The following is a 14,524-nucleotide window of genomic DNA, read 5'->3' as shown; positions in this document are numbered from 1 at the left end:
ATAGGGGAGGGCCACGATGTAAAACCCTGTGGATCTCTAGAATACCGCCAGACTGATCAAAAAACTCCCAGCGTAGGGTGGGAGTGCATGCACTCTGCTATTGATCTGGGCGGGGACCAGAAGTAATCCCTAACCTTCAGAGGATGCGCAGCCAGATCTTCCAAGTAGGTCCAGTACGTCCTCAGTTTTTCCCCCCATATGTTCCATCATCCCTATGATTTGTACTGCCTTATAGTACAGGCGGATATCCGGGAACCCAAATCCCCCCTTGTCCCATGGAAGGGTAAGGGTGGCCATTTTCACACTTGGGGGCCTATTTCCCCATATAAACATACGGCGCTCTCCTGTAATTTGTAGGAAAAGCTTGTCTGGGAGCTGGCTCGGGTTGGCTGGAAACAACTGTAACCGTCTCGGGAGGACATTCAATTTTATAAAGATCATCCGGCCGTACCAGGTCAGTATCAAAGGGAGCCACATCTTTAAGTCCGCCGTAAGCTGAGTGCGGAAGGGATTATAACTAGCTGCCACCATTTCTCCCAGATTCCTCATCACCCGTATGCCCAGGTTTTGCATGCTTCTCTGGTTAACTGTCATACCCAGGCAACTCTTTTTCGTGTCTAGGAAGGTGCTCCATGCCAGCAACGGCAGGATAGCAGATTTTCCTGCATTCATTTTGAGCACAGAGAGGCGGCCATACTAAACAATCTGGGCCATTGGTGTTGGAAGGTAGACCTGAACATTTGTGAGGTAGGCCAGTACAACGTCCGGAAAACAGCGAGACTTTGCATTCAAGTTCTCCCCGCACGATACCCTGGATCCGGTCGTTCATTCAAATTGCAATTGCCAACGGCTCCATATCAAGGGCTTACAGTAGCGGGGAGAGGGGACATCCCTGCCTGGTCCCTCTCGTGAGTTCAAAGGTCTCTGTAAGTCCCCTATTTATCTGAACCTTTGCCCTGAGCCTGTTATATAGTTCTGTCACACATTTCTGAAAGTTTGCTCCCAGCTGCATTCTCCCCAGAACCTTCATCATGAATGGTCACTCGACCCCATCAAAGGCCTTTTCTGAGTCCAGCGTCACTAGCCATGTGTCCAGGCCTCCCATTTGTGCCCCATGAATTAGGTTGATAGTCTTCCTAATGTTGTCTGATCCTTTCCGACCCCAGATAAATCCCACCTAGTCCCCATGTACTAATGATGGCATACATCCCCCCCCCCTCATGTCTTGTTCCTAGGACTTTTGCCAGTATCTTCACATCACCATTGAGGAGGGAAATGGGCCTACAGGAGGAGCAGCTGTTGGGGTCCTTCGCTTCCTATGGGATTGCGACAATTACTGCTGCCATCATCGTGGGGGGACTGGGTAAGCCCTCCAAGCACGCGTTGACCACCTTTTACTAAACGTGGAGCTAGCAGGGATCTGAATAGTTTTTAATATTTTATCCTAAATCCATCCTTCCCGGGGCAGACCCAGATTTCATTCCTGCGATGGCCTGCATGACTTTGTCAGTGGTTATGGGGTTCTCTAGGCTTTCTGCTATCTCTTTTGGGAGCCCCCGGATTGGTAGCCTTTTTAATAAATAATGTATTTGGGTCTCGTCCCCCTCCCATTCCGATGGATAGAGGGTTCTGTAATATTCCACAAATTCACTCCCTATGCTCTGGACGTTGTGTAGGTACCTATTATCCTCCGCCCTAATAACCCCAATGGTCCTCTTCTTTTTCTCTTCCCTCAATCTCCATGCCAGGATCCTGTCTGCTCGATTTCCCCCATCTCGTGATATTTCTGTTTCAGAAACAGGAGTTTTTTTTTCCGTCTCCTGCGGCAGTATAGCTTTCAGCTGGGTGTTATATCGTCAGAGCTCTTTCACCTTGGCAGGCAAAATGTATTGCCCCTGGGTACCTCCCCGGTCGTATCTCCTCTATTTTCCTACAGAGCTTAACCTCCTTCTGTTCGCTTTCTCTTTTTTTTTCTCTGAGCCTATTTTCATCCAGGTTCCTCGTATGGTTGCCTTGAAACCATCCCAGACAGATTGAATCCCCAACTCCCCTGTATCATTGAAACGGAAGTACTCCTTGATTTTCCCTTAGCAATTCCTGTTGCACTGCTTATCCTTTAGCAGGAAGTCGTTGCATCTCCAATTCCCCCGGGGATTTTTCAATCTCCCTGTATCAGCCAAAATCGCTACCATATGATCCGACCACACAATCGGTGTTACTCAGGATTCTAACTTCCTTGTGATCAAAGAACATGAATGTATTGGGTGTGTTTTTCTCTTTATCTTTTCAATGACAACACAATTCTTTGTTTTTTTTTTTTTTTTTTATTCATACTACTGTTAATAGGTGCAAACCCTGCATGTCTGGGGTGGAAACCACCACTTAACAGCCATTTTTTACCTTTGCTTATGCAACCCAATACAGAATTGTTTTATTTTATAGACTGTTTGTTTCTTGTCTTTGGTGTCCAACTTGTTTTGTCAACAGGACTAGATGTGATATACATCAAGGCATTTATTGCAAAAATGTTGGGTTAGCAAGGGGAGGTTAGGGAATAATATTAACCCATTTTTGCTCCAAAAACCCATGGCACAGCAATACTCCCTATCCTATGATTTATAACTCAGGATTGGAAGACCTGATCTCTTAGGGTCACGTCCACCAAGATCAAGTCTATACGCGAAAAGGAATCGAGGACTGCTGAGTAGAAAGTGAATGGCATGTTCCCTTCTGGCACCGGGCGGAGGGAGTCGCATAACCCCTTGTACCTCATTAACCACTTTAAAGCGCTCAATCAGTTGGTTGGTTCTGCTCGTTCATCCACCCCCCCACCCCCATCCCCTTACTATCACTCAGTGGGTCCAACACCATGTTAAAGTCTCCCCCACCACCAATTGAGATTCAACAAATTGAATTAATTTTATCGCAGGCTTTCTCCCAAAACTCACATTGCTGAACATTCGGGGCGTATATTGAACCAATCGTAAACGTAACTCCACTTAATTGACCCTTTGCGAACACATACCTCCCGTTGGGGTCGGTCAGGACCGCATCTATCGTGAAGCTCGGCCTGGTTGAAACCAAGACAGCAACCCCGCATCAGAAGCCATAGTCGCCTCCCCCACTTCCTGGGAGCTCAGTCTGGGTTCCCCTCCCTTCCAGTGCGTTTCTTGTAGACACATCCAATCGAGATTGGACCTCTTGAACTCATGTAACACCATAGATCTTTTAACACCTTAAGTGCCAAGGACGAGTATACTCGTCCTTTTTGCATAGACTTCAATAATAGCCTGGTACTTAAGGGGTTTTAAAGGGTGAGTTAAGGCGCCAAACATTTAGGGAGCCTATCCGCATATCACCCTGACCAGACAGCGCCTTTTTTCCTGAGGACCACTAAACTCCCCTCTCTCCTGAGACAAGTCCCCGTTCGGGACCCTTTTTAACCGGATCTCAACACCAGACCATTGATTTAGAACATTTGCATCTTGCTTGATCATATCCCACTCTTTTACCCCCACCTACCCCCAACCCACCCGCCTTGGCATTCAACCCCGCCCGGAACCATCTCCCCTGACGAGATTGAATCACTAGTTGTCCTCCCCCCTTCACGGACCGGCTCAACCACACTCTAGTTTGAGCCCCAACACTCTTCTTTCTACTAGCAACGTACAATTCACCCACAGACCCCCCCATCTTAATCATTGAAACTCTATGCAATAAGCCCCAAACAGTCTCGTGGGTCAGGAGGGGCCCGCCCTGGGCGATCCAAGCTTCCTGAATTTTCTGGAGCCCGGGACTTTACGTCTATTCGGACCCTTACTCTTACGTCCCGTCCTCCTTCCTCCATACTGCATGGGCGTCCCTTCCAAGGTACGGGAGACAGAACCCTTTTCACCAGAAAAAAACCTTCCCCTTTAAATTTAGAGGCGCTCAGGGGTGCGGCCCAGGGAGCATTTGCTGCCCTGACTACGCCCTCCGGTGCCACACCCCAGTCCCTTTTTCCGCATCAACGGGAACATGCCGAATTCACCAGCGCTCCTGGGTTTGACTTCGGCCATTCAAATCCACATGCGGATACTACTTCTTTGTCTTCCTTTTTTGGCTTTTTATCATTCAGGTGTTAGGAAGAATTGCACACAGTACCCTCTGGGACTACCACATACAATGAAGATTTTCCATAGTAATTTGCTAGAAAGTCTTAATTCTATTAAAGACACGGAGGCAAGCATTATGCTTCTCCATTTAATATTTCATATAGGAAAAAGCTCAGCAGCAAGATATTTTGTGCACCGCACATATAAAGATATTCGTAATGGAGATGCTACAGACATATAACAAACATGACTTTAAACCATTCCAAATAAATCCCAAGCCCATAAAAGTTCCTGAAAGGTTGAAAAAAATGCATTTCCCATGATGCTCCCAAAGGTCATCTAGCATCCATGGTCCTGTGCCCCTAGTCCTCCAATGGGTGCGCATGTATCCCCATAAACAGTCTTGAACAAGACGTAACTTCCTCTTTCGAGGCTGCGAACTTGGCTGTCCGTTCATAACAAGTAGAAACACCACTGCAGTCAACCAGAAGATTCTGTGTCGAACAGTTGATTAGCCGCCTTGTCTGTAGATGCTGTCAAGAAAAAATACAGAACCAAAATTACTTCATGTATATAATAACCCTTGTTCCCTTGCGGGGTGGGAAGGAAAAGAATATTGCATTAGAATATGACTATGTATGAAAACTCTTTTACCAATGGTCTGTTACAATGCTTAATAAATACTGTAGAGTGATGTGCGACCCTTTTCCTTCGCTGGGTGGGATAATGCTCGCCTCACTGTCTTTAATAGAATTATGACTTTCTAGTAAATTATTATGGAAAACCTTTATTCTATGTCAAGACCAGAGGCTCCCCTTATGCTAGTTCAAAGCTTACTTACCACAATCCAAGCAGGCTGCTCTACCGGTTTCAGGCAGAATTCTTTCAATATTGACTCCTGCCCAATCTGTCATTCTCATGATGTCCTCTAAGCGAACACCAACCTGGAAGGCTTTGGAAGCCATACCTTCTCTAACAGAATGGGCGCCGAATTGCAGAGTGTCTATCCCTGCTTGACCTAGGGTCCAGTGCACCCAGCGTGCTAAAGTAGGGGCTGATACTGCTCTGTGGGTCTTGCGAATGGCTATAAGAAGATGACCATTAGGCGAGGTTCTGAGTGGAGCTGTCACTTTTTAGTAGGCTTTCAGACATTGAACCAAACAAAGTTTGGGCTGTTCCCTGAAAGCTGGGTAGGAAATCACCTTTGTGTCACACTTGGTCCTTCTTATGTGAAAAACAATACCGTCTGGAGAAAAAGACCTGCCCGCTAGGTCCAGATATCTAACGCCCGAAACTCTCCTACAGGAAACCAGACAAAGCAAGGTAGTGAGCTTGCCCGAGAGAGCCGTACGTGATAGATTCTCATTAGTCGGCCAAGAAAGAAAAAGATTAAGCACACTGACGTCCCGCAGTTTATCATAATGGGCCGGTGGCGGAACTGTAAGCCCGACACCTTTTAGGCAATCTGCAAACGAGGTGATGTTCTCCGGCTGGTGCCCCTTGTATGGGTTTGTGACCCGTGGAAATTGCAGAGCGATACCACAAGAGGGGTCCTCGGTTCGCCTCCTGGCAGGGACAGGGCCCCGGCTTACTCCTTCCAGCCCACTCCGCTGATTCACAGTGATTTGCAAGATCAAGGAGTCTCGCCAACTCAACATCATTCTAGTAGCTCCATGGTGACCGGCCAGGCCATGGTTTTCGGAGCTGCTCAGCCTCTCGGAGAAGCCTCTGATTCACCTCCCGACGGGCCCAGCACATCTTCTGGCGCAGCAGGGGGGCAGGGTCATCCACCCCGCGCCACAAGAACTAGCCCTCAAAGCGTGGTACCTGAGCAGGTAACGCTCCAGCAACTCCGCCTCTCGCATGCTAATCTGGAAATCATACAAGGCGCAAGGAGCAAGGCTACCAGGGCCCAGTATAAAAGTAAATGGACCAGATTTTTTGCCACTGGGCAGACTCCAAGGAAATCGACCCCCTGGCATGTACTTTGGACGACATGCTTCTCTTTTCGGCGCATCGCTCCCACTCTGGTGTGCAGGTGGACACTTGCCGTACATACCTCGCAGCCATCGGGGCTTACAGGAACTCTGAGGAGGGGGATCTTCTCCTCCTCCAACACTATCGTCAAACATTTGACGAGGCTCCCAAGGCTCTACCTGCCCGTCAAGAGGCTGCACCCCGTGTGGGACCTCAACATAGTCTTGGGTACCCTGGCGCACAAACTGTTTGAGTCACTGGCATCCGTGGACATCAGGCTGGTCCCCAGCAAGATGGCCTTACTAGTCGGCCTTACCTCGGCTCATAGTTGGCGAAATGCAGGCGCTGGTCGCCTCGGAACCATATACTAACTTTCACAGGGACAAAGTAGTCCTGCGGCCACACCCAGCATTTCTGTCCAAGGTGCCGCCTGCTTTCCACTTGAACGAGGAAATAGTCCTTCCTACATTCTTTGCCGATCCCAAGGACGAAGCACAGAGTGTGCTGCACTGCCTGGATGTCAGGCGAGCCCTGAACTTTTACTTGTACAGGACCGAGGGCTTCCGCATTTGGACGCCCCGTTTGTTGCTTTCGGAGGCTCAAGACCAGGCTACCAGGCCTCCATATCCCACTGGATGGTCTCGGCCATAAAGGAAGCGTACGAGGGCCAGCACAAGCCACTTCCGGCCAACATGCGCACCCACACAGTCAGGGCAAAGGCAACGGCCATCGCATTTCAGCACCATGTCCCTTGGCAAGTCATAAGCAGGGCAGCCACTTGGGCCACTCCCTTGGCTTTCTGCAAGCATTACTGTTTGGATGCCGGCTCTAGATCTGATGCAGCTTTTGGACAGGCGGTTCTCTGGGACCTATTTGCTTAAGGAGGGTCTCCTCTCCACCCTTGGGCTACATTCAGTTGTAATCGCCCATGCTGTATGGAGGAAAGGGGACGGGACGTAAGAGTAATTATAAGTTATTCACCATAGTGCCTAACATACTCTTGGTCCCCTTTCCTCCATACGTCCCACCAAACTCCCCCCTAAATAATACTGGTGTCATTATGCAATGTTAAATCTGTTGTCAACGCGTCAATGGGGACTGAGGTGTGGCACCAGAGGGCGGAGTCGTGGCAGCAAATGCTTCCTGGTTCGCACCCCTGCTCGCCTCTAAATTTAAAGGGGATGAAGGTTTTTTTTTCTAGGGAAAAAGGTTCCGTCTCCCGTCACTTGGAAGGGACGTCCATGCAGTATGGAGGAAAGGGGACTAACTTATAAGTTATGCGATATCGCTTGTCTTCCTGGCCTTTGTCTTCGTCAGCCAATTTTGGCCCGTCTCCTCCCATTAACTCTTCTATGACCATTCTTATATCCTCCTCGGTCACCAGTTTGTAGTTGTAGCCCTCAACTTCAAAGGAGTTGGAGAAGGGGAACCCCCATCAATATCTTGCCCCCTCCCCCCCCGCTCGTTAAGCCACTTCATGTGGGGGGCACATAAGCGCCTCTTCTCCAAGTGCCGAGAAGTCTTGATAGATTAACCACCTTTAAGTTACCCAGGGCCACAGAGCTCCCTCTCGATGGACCCTCTTAAGTTTGTGCTCATCCATGTTCTCATAGCCAAACAGCGTTTTCACCATCTCATGAATGGTTCTCTGCAGGTCTCATGTTTCACCATCTTTTTCTGGAATCCACCAAAAATCTCAGATTGTTCCTTCTTTCTCGATCTTTGAAATTGTCCATCTTTAGAGCTACCTCGCCCTCCCTCAAACTGAGTCTCTCAAGGTTGCCTCTCTGGTCAATCTTGTTTGCTCCTGCTTCTTTTTGCTGGAGGCCTGGGGCTACTAGACACTACTCCAAGAGTTTTCAAGTCATTTCCCAAAAGAACTCTACCTGGCACTTCATTCTGTACACCAACAGGAATTCTAACAGTCATATTATTGCACTGGATGAGAGCTGGCAGAATAGGAACCATTTGGATATATCCTCCTGCAGGTTTAGTGGGACCTTTGGGTGCCTTAGCCACATCGTCTGATTTGAAAAAGCTTTAATCAACCACTGTAATGCTTGACCCAGGGTCTCTGATGGCAGGGGCTTCCTGACCATTTACAAGAACACTGTCCTTATAATTTTCTTTGGCGTTATCTGGAATGGAGTTATAAACGACCACATTCTGTTCCCACAGACCCAGGTTACACCAAAGATTCACTGGGTTGAACTCCAATGGGGTCTTCAGCCAGTAATTGTAAGTGTGCACTTGCCATTGTGCTTCTCCCTCAGGGATGAAGGCTAAGGAGGCAGTGTTTACCCCTGAAGGTGTACCCTTTAATCTGGGATCTTCTTTCACATGATCTACAGACCCACATACAAAACATTACCCAAATGTTCTCTGGAATCGGGGTTTCTGTTGACCGCCTTCTGGTTTGGCACCAGAGGGTTCACTAGACCTACCAGGTTTCCCATTGAATTTATCCTTGCTGTGTTTGTGGCCCTCTTTTGGATGGTGGGAATTAGAATTCTCTTTACTCTTTCTTGTGCTGCTTCCCTTCTGCCTTCTTGTGAGTTGCCGCAGAGTCTTTGTTAGTGGCCCTGTTGGCTACCCGTAAATCAGAAGCATGTGCTTGCTTTTTAGGATTAATTTCCTTTGAGTCAGCCAAGTGCTGTCTCCGCTCAGGAGAGGAGGCATCAAAAATAGAATCAATCAAAAAAAGATTTCTCATTCCTTCAAAGGTGTGTACTCTGTACCCCTAAACGCAACTGTTAGGCAGAGTTTGTATCCAGTACCCTTTGGGACCACCACACACAACTAGAACTACAGGTGTAAGCAAAACCAACCTTTGGTATAAGTCTGTACTACAGTTTTTGGTAGGGGAGCTGAGCAGCCAGGCTTATCTCAAGAGGGAATGTGAGCTGTAAGGATGTTACACAGAGGTCTACAATCACAAGTATTCAAATAAACTCTTACACTCAAGGTTTCTTGGTTAAACACTCATTAATTTATTCAACAGTCAGTCATAAAACATTCACTAGAAGGAGGCAATCTATATCACACAAAAATATACTTCAGTATGTTACATGGTACTGGTCTGAGGCATTTAAACTACTTTGAAGGAGGAGCAAAAAGGCATAGGTTAATAAAAAGATTAGTTACTCTTAGACAGTGCAAATAGTTTGAGTTCACCAGAGGAGCCGATTCAATGCAATAGGTTAGGCCAAAGTCAATGGGCTAAAGTCTTGTATAAGATAAAGCAGTTCTGGTAGTTAAACAGAAAAGTCTTTGCCAAAGTTCTCAGAGGTAGTTTGTAAAAGAAAGATTCATATGTTGGGTCACAAGCTGACTATGCCTGCAAGTTGTCAAAGTTCCAAGCTGTTCCTGAGCCTCGGTCATGGGGACAAGAGGGAGGACGTTGGGGGACTCCTGCACTGCACTTGGACAGGTCAAAGCTGGCACTTGGCAAATCTTCAATTCCAGTAGCTGTAGTCAAGCACACAAACTTGTGTCCCTCACCCTGGCTATTCGGTTTCCTGCAGCACTCTGAGGAAAATGCAACCAGTTCTTAGAATGGTATGCAGGTGGCTTACGAGTTGATTGGTCCCACCTTGCCGGACAGTCAGCCAACAAATCACGCCAGAGTGAATTTGGGTCTGCTAGGAGACTAAGCACGGAGTTTGGGGCACCTCCCTCACTTCATCCCCACCCCAGACACTGTGGTGCCAGAGGCGGTCTTCAGTCCTGAAGCCCGCCAAAGGCGTAGGAACAAAGGGACCAAACCTGGTTTGGCATACAGAGACAAACACTAGAAGGGTCTTTCCAAAAAGAAATGGCGAAAAAAGATCAGGACCTGTTTAAAGAAAGGGAGCTCAGACGTCATCTTGAAAAACATGGCCGCCGCGATTTAACGCCATCGGTGTTCGCGGTAGGGAAAAACCATGGTAATTTGTTGTAAAACCACTGCCACCAGCCATTTCGAGAGGAAGGGCTAGCATTTGACTGCTACATTAGTATCTAGACACAGGTCACACAAGGTAACCCCTCCAGCACTCTATCGTAAGACAGTAGGTGCTGGGTCTAGGAATTTGAAAAAACTAGTAGTCAATTTCACTTTACTTTCTCTGGGAAAACAGTAGTTCATCCCAGAGAAGGTATTTAAACCTTGGGTAAAGCCTGGAAAGGTTTCCCTGTGTCACTGCACTGAGGGTGCTGTGTGACACACATGAAAGGATGATGCCTATGGAGTTGTCTAAACTCCATAACCAAAGAAATCAACACAGAAAACAAACAGAATAAAAAAGTTCAAAGTCCCAAAGTTTAAAAGAGCTGGAGGGCTCTAAGGTGGGAGGAATCGGCACATTTTGCGAATTCTCCCTAACAGACTCAAGCAGCGATGGAAGCCCATCAAGTGTCCAAGATCTGCGGTGGTGCTTTTTGCCGGTAGCTGAAGCAAGAAAAGTGCCGCTGAATTGAAAGCCTGTAAATGCTGCCGACCTCCGAACTGCTGTGCAGGAGTCCTCCAGACGTCCTCCCTCTTGTCCCCACGACTGAAGCCCAGGAACACAGGATCTGCAACGAGGACAGAAGCCAGCTGGATCCTCTTTTTCTAACCTAAGGTACTGATCTGACTCGGGGGGGGTACTTACCTCTTTGTTTGTTGCTTGTCTCGTTGAGATTTGCAGTAGCTGCGTTCTAGAGTTAACACTAACTCTCTAACTTTTCACCAGCCTCCCAGCTTGGGGCCCAACAGTTATTTTCTACAACAAACTCTCTAACTTTGTGCAATACTTTTGTGCTAATCTAAAAAGTGCCTTAGCTGCATAGACTTTGTTTAAAAATTGACTTTGGCTGTCCTGGCTCCCTGCAGACTCTTCTAACCCATTGACTTTGATTCCAACTATCCATCATAGGTGATAATTGCTTTTTAATTGATATTGCTGGGAAAGGTTTTATCTAGACTTCATTGGGGGATTTTAAAAGTGATACATACATGCCAATACTGTCCTAGTTAGTGAAGTCACCCCGTGGTGTAGGAAGTGTGTATGAAGCATCTCTAAAGAGTATCGTCCTGCTTTGCCTTGATTCTGAGAAAGAATTTTGAAGTGTATGTTTATTGTTGCACATTGCCCTTTTTAAAGAATGCATATTTAAAACGGACCGTTAAATAATTCTTTTACTAGAAAACCTGGAGTGTGAGTGTTATTTGGATACTTGTATTTGTGGATTTCGATGCTGCAGCTCACATTTACCCCTCTTGAGAGAAGTCTGGTTGTTCAGTCACACTACCAACTTGTGTAGTATAGACCTATGCCAATGGTTGGGTTACCCAATACCAAGAGGACAAGGCTGGTGTGGTCTCCCACAGGGTTACTACATCAATTCTTGCCTAAAAGCTGCATTCTCTGTTACTAACTGGGTCGGGTTGCTTAGCGATGTATTGGAAAAGATTGTTGCTCCCGGGCAAGGGGGAGTGGAAAAGTACAGGTAAGAACATATATATAATGGAGAGGATCATGGCAGTTATACATGAGGGGCTGTCCTTGAGGCGGAGTGGGCAGGTTTTAGGTCCGGGTATGAGCTTTGAGGCCTAAACTGTGATTAAAGGGCTTTGAGGTAAGATGGGAAATATGGGGCAGCAGTAGTGGATGGAACTCAAGTTAGAGTGTGCACAGGGTGGCGGCCAATTGTAGACAGGAATGAGGCCGCATCAGAGGGTTGAGTGGGGGTGGGGGTTTGAGGAGAGCTGGTAGGGTCGGGGGGGAGGGGGGGGTTTGAGGCCGGTGGGGACAGACCTTAACATTTTCCGCATACCCTGGGTCAAGAAATTATGTAAGCATGTGTTGGGAAGGAAGGGGGGGGGTGGGTACACGTTTGGGGTTTTCCGTTTGTGGGGGCCATTGTTAAAGTGGATTCACATTGGTTTGTGTTTAACCTGGCCTTGGTGTTTGTAATACTGAGATGCCAATAAAGTTGCTTTGCTTGTTTTTTTTATTTTTATTTTTTAAAAGAACACTTTTTTTCTGAATTCCATTTAAGTGCTAAGCAAAATCATACAACTTAGACAATACACAACTCTACTCTTAGTTTAAGGCTGTACCACCTGAGTATTTGATACTGTAGACACAGCATCCAGGCTTATCTCAGGAGGGAGAGACAGCTTTAGAAAGGTACAAAGAACTTGTAGTATATTGATATTTTTATTTCTATTGCACTCGTACACAAGTGTTTCAGATCGCGACCAAGAGTTCAACAGAAACACTTAACTAGAAGTATTATAACAAATAAAGGTTTATTATAAATACAATTACTTATGTTTTGGATGGCACAAGGTAAGTAAAACCCACAGTAACATATTAAGAATTGCAAACAGCTATTCAAAGTAAGTAAAACACATATACTTTTTAAAGGAGCTACCAGCAACTTAAAAATAGGTATAAACCTAAGACTTTTTTAGAATCTGCATAACCGACCAGGGAAAGCAAAAACCAAGGCAGACTTAGTTTAGATGGGCTGTAAGCAGGCCAGGGGGAAGTAAGACCTGTTGGTGAACTTGTACACCAATATTCTGATAAATTATAGTCGAGTGAAGCCAACAGCATTACTTTTGGAAAGAGGTACAACAGATTAACAGGTGAGTAAAACAACCTTATTTATACCTTTTCAGAATGGCACAACACACATTCAAGGTAAGTAAGAACTTGGTAACTGAGAGTGAACAGTTGCACAACAAACTATTTTAAAAGTAAGTAACTTGTTATACTTTTCAAGGCAGAATCCTTTTCTTATCCAGTCCTTCCCTTGTCTATTGCATGAGTTATCTGAGGCAGAAGAGGGAGCCTAATGTTCTAGGTGCCAGCTGTAGGCATGGTGAGATAGGGTTCAGTTGCAGTGAAAGTCGGAGTTCCTGAGGAAGTCTCTTCAAACAAGTAAGTATTTCCCTTTAGAGTTGGTTATGGCCCAGGGACTTCTGAGAAGACATCTTAGGAGGATTCCAGCAGTGGCCCTGGGTGAAATGGAAGAGATGACTCCCTATCACAAGAAACACCCCAAAGCTACATAGGAATCACAAAAGCTTAAGGTAAGTAAATACCCCAGCCAACCCAGTACCTCAACAGACTTAAGGATCTACAGCCAAAAACTGGCCGATGAATTCCTTGCCATGAAGACTGAAGACAGGACCCTGGAAGGGATTTTGCAGCAGGGATCAAATGTCGAGAACCACTTGGCCATCTCTTAAAAACTTGACTCTTTTAGGTTACTGTTAGCCTTTTGTTGACTGTGTCCTTCGCACCATGATGCCCTTGGGTGACCGTGACCATTACAAATTCTGATAACATAACAGGAAAGAGTTTCTTCGCGGCTGGATGGAGCTCTGGTTTTGTTTTCCTTTTCAAGAGCCAGGAGAAGACTGAATATCTCTGGTCGGATGCTTGTACTAATCTGGTCCAACACTCGGGCGAGGGGACTTCAAGGACTTAAATGGTGTCTCTTGAGGTACCACAGGATGATACCAAAGTTTTAGCTCAATTTTGAATTCAGAAGACCATGCACCATCTGGTGGCTCGAGGTCCCAGGGTACTTGGGTATTGCAGCTTAGAAAGGTTGCAGCACATTGTGGGAGGCTCAAAATGCATGCAGGTCTTGGGTTTAGTGGGTCTCAACAGGCTCTGGGTCGGGGTCGTTTTTGGAGTCCCCAGGTCTTTTGGAAGGAAGGATTACAGCAGGCTCTGGTTAAACAGCAGGCTCTCCGGTTGCTGGAAATTGTCTCAGGCGTGTTTTCTTCATCTTCCGATTCAGTGGTAGACTTGTCAGCAGCTTCCAGGTTAGGAGTATTTAACAGGAACTACAGCACAACGTATGCAATCTCTCTCTCTGCATTTTACAGAGAAGGGCGGTCTGGCTGTCCAATCAGGTCAGCCAGCCCACCACTGGGAGTTTGTTACTTTCAGGCAAGGTAAAAGACAAAAGGGTGCAGAGTTTTGGCCTCCTCCCTCGCTTCCTGCCTTCTCAGACACTCTGGAGCCTCTGCAGGGAATATAAACGATTCCCCCCTGAAGGCAAAACTCCCACCAGAGTCGTTCCTGCCTAGAATGGCAGGGGAAGACCTCCAAATACAAACCAGCAAGAAATGTCATAAAAAGGAGCCGACTATTTTAGAAAAATGATGGCCCTTTTTTGCATTCCCGAGGCTGAATTAACAGCTTTGAAGTAAAAATTACTAAACCATGGAGGTAAAACCACTGCCAACAGCCATTCAAGCAAACTTGCAATTGCATAAAAAATGTTACAGGTAAGTAAGAAAGGGGATTCATTGTATCCCCCCAGCACTCTATTGTAAGCGCAAGCAACTACTATTGAAGCAGTCACCTATGAAAAATTATTTAATTCCATGTGTATTGGTTAGTCTAAATAAGTATTTACCTACCCTGCCTTGTGTATATACATATACATGTATATTTTAATATAAC

At 46.5% G+C, this 14,524-nt stretch overlaps 1 protein-coding gene across 1 annotated transcript in view; it reads left to right on the top strand.

The window, feature by feature from the left end:
• The window catches only part of DYNC1H1 (dynein cytoplasmic 1 heavy chain 1), a 2,031,190-nt gene that overhangs the window by 148,169 nt on the left and 1,868,497 nt on the right, over positions 1-14,524 (top strand). The window lies entirely within an intron of this gene.

This window comes from Ambystoma mexicanum, chromosome 14, assembly GCF_040938575.1.
Source record: "Ambystoma mexicanum isolate Mex_15411 chromosome 14, UKY_AmexF1_1, whole genome shotgun sequence".
NCBI classification, from domain to species: domain Eukaryota; kingdom Metazoa; phylum Chordata; class Amphibia; order Caudata; family Ambystomatidae; genus Ambystoma; species Ambystoma mexicanum.
This window is presented reverse-complemented; position numbering and strand designations above follow the sequence as displayed.